Raw genomic sequence first — 12,542 nt, 5'->3', positions numbered from 1 at the left:
GGGATCTGAGAGAATCCCAGTTAAGTGCCCCCTGCAGCTGATGAAGAGAAAGGATTCAAACAGGTATCTGCTGCCTCTCAGCAAGTACCCTAACTACTGGGCTATAAAGTCGTTCTAACTCTTTCACTGTCCCAATGAATATTTAACTATTTAATTAAAGAGGAACAACTTCAATAGAAAGTGGCAAAGAGTCCTGTGGCACCTTATAGACTAACAGACGTATTGGAACATAAGCTTTTGTGGGCGAATACCCACTTCTTCAGACAGATGTAGTGGAAATTTCCAGTGGCAGGTATAAATAGGCAATCAATAGGCGAGGCTGTGGGAGTCCCACATCAGAAGATTCCATAGCCCTCAAGCCTACACTCAGAAATGCTTTCAATGTGGTACCTGCCTGCCACTGCCAACCACTATATATATGGATTGGACTAGCAGCAAGGCTAGCCACCATGTAGAGCCTTCCTCCTCCTACAAACAAATCAATTTACTACCAATATTTTGTCAGCTTCAACTTTGCCTTGTAAATCTGAAAGAAGTCATAAATAAATGTGACATTTTCTCACGTAGAACAGACCAGAAACATACACGCTGGACGAGTGCGAGAAATAGAAGTCACAGGTCTACATAAAGGGTATTTTTGCAGCCAGCTCTGAGCCTGATTGTACAATGTGGTGCACCCTTACTTCCTGTTAACTTCAATGGGAGCTAGGCATGCTCACCGGTGAGTATTCACAAAATGGAGCTGCCATGTGCAAGGAATGCAGTGTGTCAAGCTGCATTTGACTCTTCATTTTCAGATGGGTTTTATAGTGGCATCTAATACTATCTCATTAATTCTGACCATATTTTACAGCCCTTTGTATCCAGGCAGCAAAGACTTCCAGCCCCATGTTTCTACGATTCTGTGACCTGATGAACTTGTTGCCTGCAACAAACTGACTTTCAGTGGAATGCCCAGAGGAAAAATAAAAGCAGTTTTGTTGATATCATTTTTATTTAAAAAATGACAGTGAAAATATCCAAATTATCCCGATGATAAACTCACAGCTTTAGCTCTTTGTGACATCAGCTAGGGCCCACTACTGTAAACCTGTAGCTCTGGGGAAGGACATCTCCATGAGTGTTACCCTGTGGAGATTCCCCTATGGTGGACCTTCCCCTTGCAAAATAGGTTATAGGGCCCACCCCTAAACCTCCAAATAATACCTCAAAATAATTCTAAATGGCCAACGTTGTTATAATGAGCAATGAGCCTTTCCCCTCTAAGTCCAGTCCAGGTGGTCAGAGAACAAATGTTATCACCTGACAGTGTTTGATGGCTTATGTGAAGGATCAGAAAACACTAGCATCTCAATTAGCACTTTTAGTTTCAGCTCTAGTAGTGAGGATATGTGTACATGACTGTCCTTTACTGCTTGGTCCTTGCCTTTTAGGTGCCCCGTGGACCCTTTAGGGCAGGGGTAGACAACCTATGGCACGCGTGCCAAAGGCGGCACGCGAGCTGATTTTCAGTGGCACTCACACTGCCTGGGTCCTGGCCACCGGTCTGGGGGGCTCTGCGCTTTAATTTAATTTTAAATGAAGCTTCTTAAACATTTTAAAAATCGTATTTGTTTTACATACAACAATAGCTTAGTTATATATTCTCGACTTATAGACAGAGACCTTCTAAAAACGTTAAAATGTATTACTGGCACGCGAAACCTTAAATTAGAGTGAATAAATGAAGACTCGGCACCCCACTTCTGAAAGGTTGCCGACCCCTGCTTTAGGGTATGTCTACATAGCAATTAGACATCCGTGGCCGGTCTGTGCTAGCTGACTCAGGGTCCCAGGACTCAGGCTGTGGGGCTGTTTCATTGCAGTGTAGACATCCAAGGAGGCCCCAGCTGGTTGGCCTCTAGGCACCATTGCAATATAAATGTTAAATAATAATCATAAAGCATAACCGTCAGATTGATAAAATATAACAACTGATTTCAGGTACAACAGAGAAAACCTGCAGGCAAATAAAAATCGTAAAACTACCCAACTAGCTTGGCTAATTAGTTGTGTAATAACAGAAATCTTGATTATAGAAAAGAAATATTAGGTAAGAAATTAGAATCTTGCTTTGAAGGGGACAACCCTGTTCCACCAAAGTCAGTGGCAAAGCTCCCGCTGAGTCCACTGGGAAAATAATTCAGCCCTTATCTCTCTCACTTTCTCTCTGTACCGTCACCATGTCATGTAGGGTCTGTATACTAGGCAATCAGAGGTGTGATTGCATCTTGGGGAGGCATAGATCTGCTAGCTTTAATGTTGCTAGCGTGGCTAAAAATAGCAGTGCAGATGCAGCAGAGCAGAGTTCAGAGCGAGCTGTGGAAGCCCACCTGGAACACTGGGTACAGACTTGCATTACCAGCCCGCATTGGAGCCCGCCCTGCAGTGTCTTCACAGCAGTTTTTAGTGCGCTAGCTACATTAAAGCTAGCGCAGAATTCCTACCCAAGCGGCAGTCAGTCCTCTGTGCGAAGCGTAAATCTACCCTTGGTGTTGTGCTGCTGTTTGACATCCTCCTCAGTGACTGTATTTCCTCTCATTATAGCTAAACCACTTACCATTAACTCTCCTTTTGAAGTGGTAGGAATGCAAAGCTAGAATATAGCACAAGAGTCATAGTGACTTCTAATTAAAAGACATGGTCCCTTGATAATGGAAGTTAAAATATTCATTGCAGTAGCCCCCAGAGGCCTTAACCAGGTCCAGGCTCCATTGTGCTAGGTGCTGCACAAACACGTAACAGTCCCTGTCTAAAAGAGTTTACAGTCTAAGTATTTTTCTTTTGCCTTGTCTCTATCAAAAACAAACAGTGTAGGATGGACTTCAACCACTGTCTGTTCCCTTTTATGCCATGATCCTGCAAAAACTTATGCATGTGCTTACAGTTATGAACCTAAATAACTCAATGAGATTGAACATGCGCATAAGTTAAGTAGGTGCCTAAGTATCTGCATGTTCGGGGCCTTCCTTCTGTTACCCATCAGCCCTGTTTTTCTCTGTTTTCCTTAGAATCTTGTCTAACCGAGGCAAATTTCCTACAGCTTTCCCATTGCTGCTAACACTGGTACCGCTGCATTGCAATTAGCAATTTTGGAAGCTCAGCATACAGACAAGGTAAAAATGAACAAAGTGTTGATTAGATTTGCTCTGAAAAAGTCTAATACTCTTAACATAGTGTTAAAACCAGGATGTCTAGATTAGGGCTCCCAATGTTAACACTGCTGCTGCCGAGCCACTCTCACCATCAGTGAGCATTTACTAGCTCTCTAGCAGAGACAAGGCCATGTATTGCATAGTTTTGCTTACGAGAAAATATGACCTCTTCATAACAGCAACATGCAAAGACACCTTTAAAAGTGCAAGGAGTCCGGTGGCACCTTAAAGACTAACAGATTTATTTGGGCATAAGCTTTCGCAGGTAAAAAACCAAGTGGTTTTTTACCTGCGAAAGTTTATGCCCAAATAAATCTGTTAGTCTTTAAGGTGCCACCGACTCCTTGTTGTTTTTGTGGATACAGACTAACACGGCTACCCCCTTATACTTTAAAAGTGCTTCACATTTGTCTCTTTGACAATGCCCATCTGTTTTAGATGGCTGGTGCCTACGTCAGTTATACAGCATCTTAACAATCCTAACTGGTTCATTATTATATCTAAAAGCAAAATGTATAAATGAAAATAAAAATAAGAATAATTTCTACCAGTACTGAAAGACCATACAAACTGAACTATCTCTTTGCTGCTAGAAATGGTCCCTTCAGTTAAGGGCTGAGGTATGGGTGGGAAGCTGGCACCTGTTCTTTGAATAAACAAGAGGCCTTCAGGTTTCAAAGTGGCCATCACAGCTTTCACTAATATGACAAAATCAACTTACTTTTTCTGGATACTTTCCCCTGTTGTTTGTGCACTTTGTTTTAAATAGGATGGACCCCCTCCTCTGCCTTGCAGATTGCTTCAACCACTACTTCCTCCTTTCTCCTCCTTTCCGTTTAACTCTTTGGTTTGCTGTTTCTCAGGCTCCATAATTAAGCCTTTTGGTCTCCCTTTTCTTCCCTGGCTTTGGTCTATGAATAGATCATTTGTACTTCTCCACCATTAATGCGTGTGTGGGTGTGTGCTACTTTTTTCAGCTGGTTTCATAGTTGACAGGAAGAAGGAGTGTGAAGACTTAATAAATACGGTTTGGCAGGGAAGGTGGTTTTCTTTAGCTTTTATCCAGAAGTCACTTTGCATTCTCTGTCAGGGGATCTTTTCCTGATCATTCATTTTTAATGCTATCATAGGAAGTATTACAGATATATCACCAAATGCCTTTAACAGTGACTTGATTCTCCACTATCTTCCTTACACCTTGTGTAGCCACATACTGGTTTGCTCCTCCTGTGAATTTGTAGTGTGGGTAATGACAGGAAGTTGCAAGAGACACCAAGAGACATCTGAGGTCTTGTGTTGGGGTTGGTGTGTTGCGCAGCTGCTGCTCTGTGTGCCTTCCATACATCTAATTCTCTTTAACAGATGATTCATGAGGCTCACAGTTGTCTCACTGATCCATCCTACAGTATGATCCTATGGGCCTGATTTTCATTTGTACTAAGTCCCCTTTATGTTCATCTGGCAGCATAAATAGGCCCTGAAGGGGTAGAAATAGACCCCCTGGAATACTCCCTATACAGATGGTCTCCTTAGCTGGTGTAAGCACTTTATACTGGCCCTGCTCCCAGCATCTGGCATAAGAAGGATGTCAGGATAGGGAGGGGGCAACCAGTGCTTAATTTGTAATGAAAGAGATGCTGGGGATCAAGCAATATTTTTTACATTCATAAGTGACGTGGCAAGCGCAGAGGTGCTGGTGCTATGAACTACCAAGCCTAGAGGTGCCGGGGCACAGCCTTGGCACAAATTAAGTACTGGGACAAGCCAGGGATGGAGCAGGAACATAACTGCAATGCACCGTACTACAGTTATTCTCTGCTCCCCATCAGGCTGCTCTAAATTACATGGGAGGCTGGGCAAGTCCCTGCAGGCCTAAAAACATGAGGAGTGCAAACCAGCTTCTCCATCTGCCTCCTTCCAAAACGTAGGGGCAGGAGAACTGAGACCTCTGATTCTAAGTAAAGAGCATCATCCAGCTGTTCTGTGACTTCTCCTGCCATTACGGGAAAAACTCTGCCCAGTCTTGCAGAAGTGCAATTGAGAGAGAGAGGAATCAGGCAGTGTTCCTCCCCAACCCATGTACCTATTGGGCTGGCTATATACCTGTGAGCGCTTGGCAGCGGATACAGCCAAAATGTTTAAGGCACCATTACCTGGAAGGATTGGTCAGCTGGCTTGGGGTGATCTTCACCTGTCAGAGAACTTTATCTTAAAAGGAGAAGAGACTGAGACAAAGCAGTTACAGAAAAAGCCCGTCAATTTAACAGATTATTGATAATAAATAAAAGTGGGCAAACAACACATGAAGGGGACAGTGTGTGAAACAGGAAACAGCTCACCAAGTACCACTCTGACTGCGCGTACTGCTAAGAAAGTACAAAGTGTTCCTTCAGCACAAAGGGTGGGAGTCTTAAAGGTGCCGTACCCTTACAAAGACAGGCTCTTTGGCCCATGTTGTGTCTCCAAGATCCATGTGCTGAGAGGGGCCTTTATGTGTAGATCTTCCTTGCCACATGTGGAAGGGTGAGGCACAGCTGCCTCCATGGCCCTGGCCTCCCATTCCTGGGACCCCTGAGGTTTTCACAGGAGTTGTGGGAGAGGCAGGCCATGGAGGAAGGCACACTATAGAGTTGCTCAGGGAAAGATAATACACCACTGCTCAACTCCACTGCTTTAAGGGGATTTGGTAGCATCTCCTTCTGGGGAAGCCTTGATAGCACAGCTCCGATGGAGCCATGCTGCCAGGAAACAAAAGGAGATTCCTGGGCTCCAGAGCCAGTGCAGAGGCACTGTGCCTCCATTGAATGGCCTTGGCCTTTTGTGGACCCCCCAGGGTCGTTGGTCCTTGGAGGGAAAACTGACAGCTGCTTCCTTGGATGTTCCCTGACAGAAATGTATGGAGCGGAACTCTATGAACTCCCTGCCCACAATCACTTTATACATCCAAGTTTCCAAAGAACTTCTTTTAGATAACCAAAACTTGCTCTTGTCAGTTGAACTTGTGTGGTGTGAGGTTATGTGGCTTTTTGAAATTGCTGAAAGAGTTGTGAATAACCTATTAAATCAAAAATCCCCACCCAGTATACAGTGAGAACAGAAACTGGGCTGCACTGCGTTGTATAATAGTAGGCACTTGATGCCTACAGAAATGCAGCCAGAAAATCTCACTATACCCTGAAGTTTCTTGACAACAAACAAACCTGAGAGAAAAATATTTTGGGAAATGTTTGTAGAGATTCCCCTGTTCCTTTCTCTCAGGAAGTGGTTTATTACACTCCGGGCAGTTGAGAACCCCTCTCCAAATGCCACATCTGGTATCCCTAGCCTCTGTTTGCCAGAAGCTGGGAATAGGCGACGGGGATGGATCACTTGATGATTACCTGTTATGTTCATTCCCTCTGGAGCACGTGGCATTGGCCACTGTCTGAAGACAGGATACTGGGCTAGCTGGTCTGACCTATTATGGCTGTTCTTATGTTCACATGGAGAGCGATTTTCTAAAGTGACTAGTGATTTGGGGTACATTTGTTTTTGGGTGCCCAACTTGAACTGCCTTAAAGAGGCCTAATTTTCAAAAAATACTGAGCACCCATCCCTGAAAAGCAGTCCCCTTACAGTGTCTCAAGTAGGGCAACCAAAAAATCACTAGTCATGTTGGAAAACCTTGGCCTTAACTTCTGAATTATTTCCTTGGCCTTGTTTCATCATGGTTGCCTCATGGAGTTACTCAATATACTTCCATGGATCTGCAAAGGTTATGTTGCAGGGGAGCAGCCTTAGGCTCTGTCCTGAAAAACCATGACACATACTTAGCTTTACAATGTTAGTAGTCCCATGAAGACAACAGGACTATTCAAATGCTTAGAGTTATGCATATATATTAGGGTTTGAAGCATGAGGGTTTAGTTTCTACGAGGGGCTTCACAGGAGCACATTCGCCTGATGTATTGGCCACCACACTTTCCCAGCCCACTGCTGCTTACTTTGGGGGTTATTCCTAGCACCCCTGGCAGAAGTTGGCATACACAAGAGTGAATCCAGTCAATGATATTTACAATTGTATGAGGTAGTTTTAAAACTCAATACAACATTGTCTATCTATCAGAGAAAAAATTAAATGACTAGATGGTTGCCCAGAACTCATAAAAGAACAGAAGCAGCTTCTGAAGCAAAGGAGCTAATGCATTACAGCAAAGGCTTCATCTTCTGACAAGCAATAAGTGCTCCTAGACCAAATCAGATTAGTAATATAGGCTACTTATCTAGACATGTGCTGGCAATTTCCAAAGGCTTCCTGTTCTCTTTATAATAATAATACTTAGCACTTCTACAATGATGTCCAAAGTGACAGACAAACATGGACTAATTAATCCTCACACACCCCTGAGAAGTAAATAAACAAGTATTATCATCCCCCTGGTTTAGATGGGGAAACTGAATCAGAGAGGAGAAGTGACTTGCCCAAAATCATATAGCAAGACAGTGACAGAGCCAGCACTAAAAGTCAGGATTATCTGAGTGCCAAAGTCATTCACTCTCCTCCAGAGTCAGGGTGCCGGCTGCAGCAGGGTTACTCTCCTAGCAACACACTGGACACAGCTGATCGTGGAAGGGGCTGCCTAATTGATTGCATTTCCTGATTGATGGAGGGATAGACTTAGCAGTGCCCAGAGATTGCTGGCTACTCAATGTGTTGGGGTGACTGTTCTCCATCCTTGATTCCCCTGATCTCACTTCCTGACTGAATTTCTGGCTCACCCATAGGCTCTGGCATTTGGCTTCTGATCCCTGACTCTGACCTTTGGCTTTGCTCTTGACTGTGCCCCTGCATGGGCCATGGTCCTGATTCTTGAATCTAGCTTGGCTCTGCTCTAATCTCCAGGCATGGCCCACTCCTGTGGCTCTCACTTTCAGGCATGACCACCCTCATCCCAGTTGTCCTTGACATCCACACCATACTAGCTCTCAACTGATTCCTGGCTCTTCCAATTGACTGATACTGACTTGGGTGAGGGGTATTTCCACAGAAAGCTCTGGGAAGGCCTGTAATGATTTCACCTCATTCCCAACCATGCATTTAGAACAAGCGATAATGAAGAGATCCATCAAAGGTTTTAGCCTGGGCCCAGTGCGTGCTGAGACAGCACTTGGGAAGCTTTGGTTAGTGCTTCATAGATGCCCATGCACTGTAGGCATGTTCAACAAGATGACTAGTTGCTTTAATGTTTAGTCATCATGCATGAATTATTCAGCCTCTACAGCAACTTCATGCACGTGCAAAGTTGTCTGCTAACAACGCTGCTACTCTCATGGATATACATGGGAAAAGGAGGGAAACATGGTGGTGGGGGGGTGTTTAGTTTTTGTGTATGTTTTTGTTTGTTTTGCCTTTGCCAGGGAATGGAAGCCAGGCTGGAACTCTGCTGCTAAATCACTCTCCTCGCAAACACTGTAGTGAATTAAATTTAATTGCTGAGGGTGCCAATTCAAAGAAATCTCTGGTCATAAGTCTCTAACTAGTTTTTACCCTCCGCTTCCCACAAATGATGAAATTTAGTATGGCAAATCAGGATTTATAGAGACATGAGATAAAATCCTGTTCCCAATGGTGCTAGCACTAGATTATTGTATTGCTCGTAATAAAATACTAACAGAGTAGGCAGCCAGTTTGCGCATGATGTGATCTAAAAATAGAAGACTAGAATGAACACAGTTCAGAAAGTGGTTGGTTTGTCTTGTGATTCACATGGCCATTTAAAAATATTTCCTGTTGTGAAGGTATAAACTCTTTTTAAAAAAATACATTTTGGTTGATGAGTTTCTAAGTGTCTTTTTTTTCCAGTTGTCCTTGGTAGAGGAGAATAATTTGCTACTGCAAAATAGTGCAACTGGTAAATAAAATAAAGCATATTTTTGTGTGGTGTCATCATCCATATATTAGCATGATAGAATGCGTCAAAATCTATTATAGTCTATAAGTAAGCAAAGCACGTACCATAGGTTATGGTGTCGCATAGAGGTAACATCTGTAGAGATGATATGGGAGTGGTGGAAGAGCTGATGTGAGTAAACCACATTCACATTTGTTTTTGATATTTTTCTAAAGAGTTTCGCAGAAGTGAAAGAGGAAGAAAGCGGGATTGGTCTAAGCAGAAAGTACCAACGTAAAAAACCTTTTTCCTTATCGTGCGAGGAGAAGCTTTTTATCATTGCACCTTATCTTTAGTGTCTAAGACGTCTGAATGTTCTGTCTTTGCTCACCTGCAAGGTAGTTCTAGAAAACATTTTAACAAACAACATGTCCTTCCTAGATTTGTTCACAAAATAGAATTTATAACTTACCTTTAAAAAAAAAGATTTTTTTAAGCCTGAAATTCTGCTTTTCTATTGGGGTCGGGGAGTGAGAAAAAGAGTGAAGAATATTCTAAATTTACTTTCCTGAAATTCACATTGACTGTTCATTTTCTTTGAGATTGATTTTCTTTTGGGATTTGGTTAAGATTATCAAAAGCATTGAAGGGGATTTAGCCATATATTTCCCATTAAACTTAATCCCCTTTACCATTATATCTGAATATTATTTTCTTTACTTTGGGGATGTAGGTACTATATAATTTCTAGCACTGAACAGCCCGATCAGCCCATATCTTCATTATTTCAGCAGTCCAAAGTAATGACACTGGGATATCTATGGAAATTTCCAAATGCTGCTTCATTCCTTCTTCTCCATTAGCAAAATCCATATATACATGATCTCTCACATCTATTTGTATCTGGTGGCATAGCTACCACCTCCACTTTTGGTATCCCTATTCCCTTTGAGCTATGAGGTACAAACTATTCCCTTTTTCAGTAGATTGCCACCAAAGTAGTGTTCTGCCAATTCTTTACCACATAGGATAGTAAATCTTGTATCTTCTTACTCCCTTTAGTTCAGCATTCTTCTTCGTTATCAGATTAAATAACAACAATCTCTCATGATTCACACACGTACACACTTTAGATAGCAGATAAACTGTATGCTTCATTCTAGTAGTGAGTTATTTTACTAAAAAAAGACTAGTATTAAGAGTTTAAAATTTTTAAAAAACGTTTTCAGAAAGAACACTCATTTCCTTATGCTTCACCTACTGCATGATAGAACTATGAGTTTGTTCTGCTCCCATCAAAATTGGCTACTAAGGAAGTAAGAGTGGGCCGTAAAACAGAAACAAGAATTAAACACCATGAAAGATAAGACCCCCGAAGAAAGAAGATGGAGACTCACTAAACAGTGGTGATCTTTCTGAATACATTCACAGCAGCTAGACACAAGAGTAGGATTTGCAGAAGTGCTCAGCACTGGCCTAGCTCTGTTTCCATTGAAGTAAAGGACAGATTCTGGCTTTTGGAGGCTGGTTAGATGGATGCATCAGAATTCTGGTTACAGGGCAACCATTCCCTTTGAAACAGGCCCCTGACAACAAAGAGACTTCCACAGCAAAGTCTCCTATATGATCCAGTAACTATACGGGATGATGGGCGGGGAGAAGGGGGTGGGGGGTGGAATCCAAACCATTTATGTAGAGGAGACCTCAGGAAGAACTAGAATTCAATCTTTTGATATTCTCAGAGGTCTTCGATGTCTCATTTTACATCGACTTCCACTTACTTTGCACAAGTTTCAGGGCAGCCATGAATCATCCTATTAGAGTATTACTTAAAGGCTCCCTTTAACCTGGAACACAACAATCATTGTAACTCCTCTTTGGAGGACAGGGGAGAGGACATTTTAAAAAGAAAAAAAATTCTCCAAATGATATCACAACCTGCACTGTCATCATAAAGACCCTTGCAGTACTTTCTCAGGACCTGACTCAATATAAGATACATCTAACGCACTTTCCACCCCACAGAAGTCATTCTAAGGTTTCTGTGGCCTTGTGTTGGTGTCTATAATTGGAAAATTGGACACATTTTTATAGACTCATTTTGTGTTTCTTTAAGGTAATTGTTACTTTAAAATAAAAGTAGCCAACAGGTACATCAGAATTCACCCTGAGAAAGGAGGGTCAGGATCACAGATTGTATCTGTGAGCAGCTGGAAACACTGCAGCAAGCTAAAAATGTGGGTTTGCTCTTCATGACTTGACTGAGGCATGAGAATTCTTTTGTTTGCTACCCCATCAGCTGCAAAATACAAAGGTCAGAAACCAAAAACTGCCTCCTATTTTTTAAATAAAGAGATAAATTAATTACACTCTTCAGATCATAACATCTAACATTTAAAATCCCTCTTTTTAACTTTCCCAGGATTGCAAACAAACAAACAAAAAAAGAAGAAAGAAAGAAGCATTACTAATCACATCCTCAAGTCCTATTTTTAGGTACAATGTGACCCACAAAACTCCCACTCAGCTGCTACCTAATCCTTTTGGCACCTAAACTCACTTGGCACCTAAGTTTTTGCCTATGAGAATGTAAAGTGCTGCCTAGCTCTGGGCATCTGGGTGTCTATCACCTGCTTCAGCCTGACAGCAATCCATGTACCAGGGGAAAGGTAGGTGTTCCTCCACCTAAGTCATGTGGTGCCTGATCCAGTAGGCATGGTCAAAGGCCACCTAACTCCCCGCAAAACAACCAGAAGGAGGAGTAGAGGTTCTATTATCACTTTTAGCCGAATGGCCAAGACACTCATCCAGGATGTGGGAGACCCCCAGTTCACGTCTTCCCTCTGCCTGATAAGGAGAAGGGATTTGAACAGTGATCTACTCTTAGGTAAGCGCCCTAACTGCTGGGGTATGGAATATTCTGATATGGGGGTTCCCTCAATCACACCTATTCAAGTTGTTCCACCTTAATTACATAATTGAATAATTAAATATTAATCGGGACAGATAAAAAGTTAGAATGACTATAGCCTACTGCAAGGTAACAAATTCCCGTTATATCTCTTCTGTTCATCAGGCAGAGGGGGGGACTTAAACTGTTCCTCTCCCATATCTGAGGGGAGTACCCTGACCACTGGGCTAAAGGTTATAAGGGAGCTCCTCTGCCCCTCCCCCAAGCTGTTTTGTGTGGAGTTAGGCAGCCCCTGAGCACACCTACAAAACTGGGCCCCAACCATGACTTAAGTGGTCAAACATCTATCCTTCCCCAGTTTGTGAATCACAAGCAGAGATAGGTGCCTCCCTGCAGCCTGAACTTGCCTCTGAAAGGGAACAGGGCTTTGCACACATACCTCTGGTCAGTGTCTCCCATTGGCTAGCTTAGGAGGCTTCCTGTCTAGCATGCAGGCTTTGTGGATCCCATTCTGAGGTTCCAGTGTCTCCCCATTCATTGTTTAGGGAGCCTAGGGTGCCTAACTCG

The 12,542-nt window shown here is 42.8% G+C and overlaps 1 protein-coding gene across 7 annotated transcripts in view; it reads left to right on the top strand.

Moving 5' to 3' along the window:
- Window positions 1–12,542, top strand: part of LOC140914930 (P2Y purinoceptor 8-like) — a 41,449-nt gene that overhangs the window by 10,811 nt on the left and 18,096 nt on the right. For 2 of the 7 annotated variants that reach the window (XM_073353995.1, XM_073354005.1), the window contains 2 exons: window positions 568–721; window positions 3,051–3,155. The exons of 2 other annotated variants lie outside the window; for them this stretch is intronic. The gene's annotated coding sequence lies outside the window, so the exon portion shown is untranslated. The remainder of the gene's footprint in view (window positions 1–567; window positions 722–3,050; window positions 3,156–12,542) is intronic. 3 more of the 7 variants (XM_073354025.1, XM_073354034.1, XM_073354016.1) reach the window with 3 other exon arrangements.

The sequence above is a fragment of the Lepidochelys kempii genome, chromosome 1, assembly GCF_965140265.1.
Source record: "Lepidochelys kempii isolate rLepKem1 chromosome 1, rLepKem1.hap2, whole genome shotgun sequence".
Lineage (NCBI taxonomy): Eukaryota > Metazoa > Chordata > Testudines > Cheloniidae > Lepidochelys > Lepidochelys kempii.
Note: the sequence above shows the minus strand (reverse complement) of the source record. Positions and strands in the feature narration are given on the sequence as shown.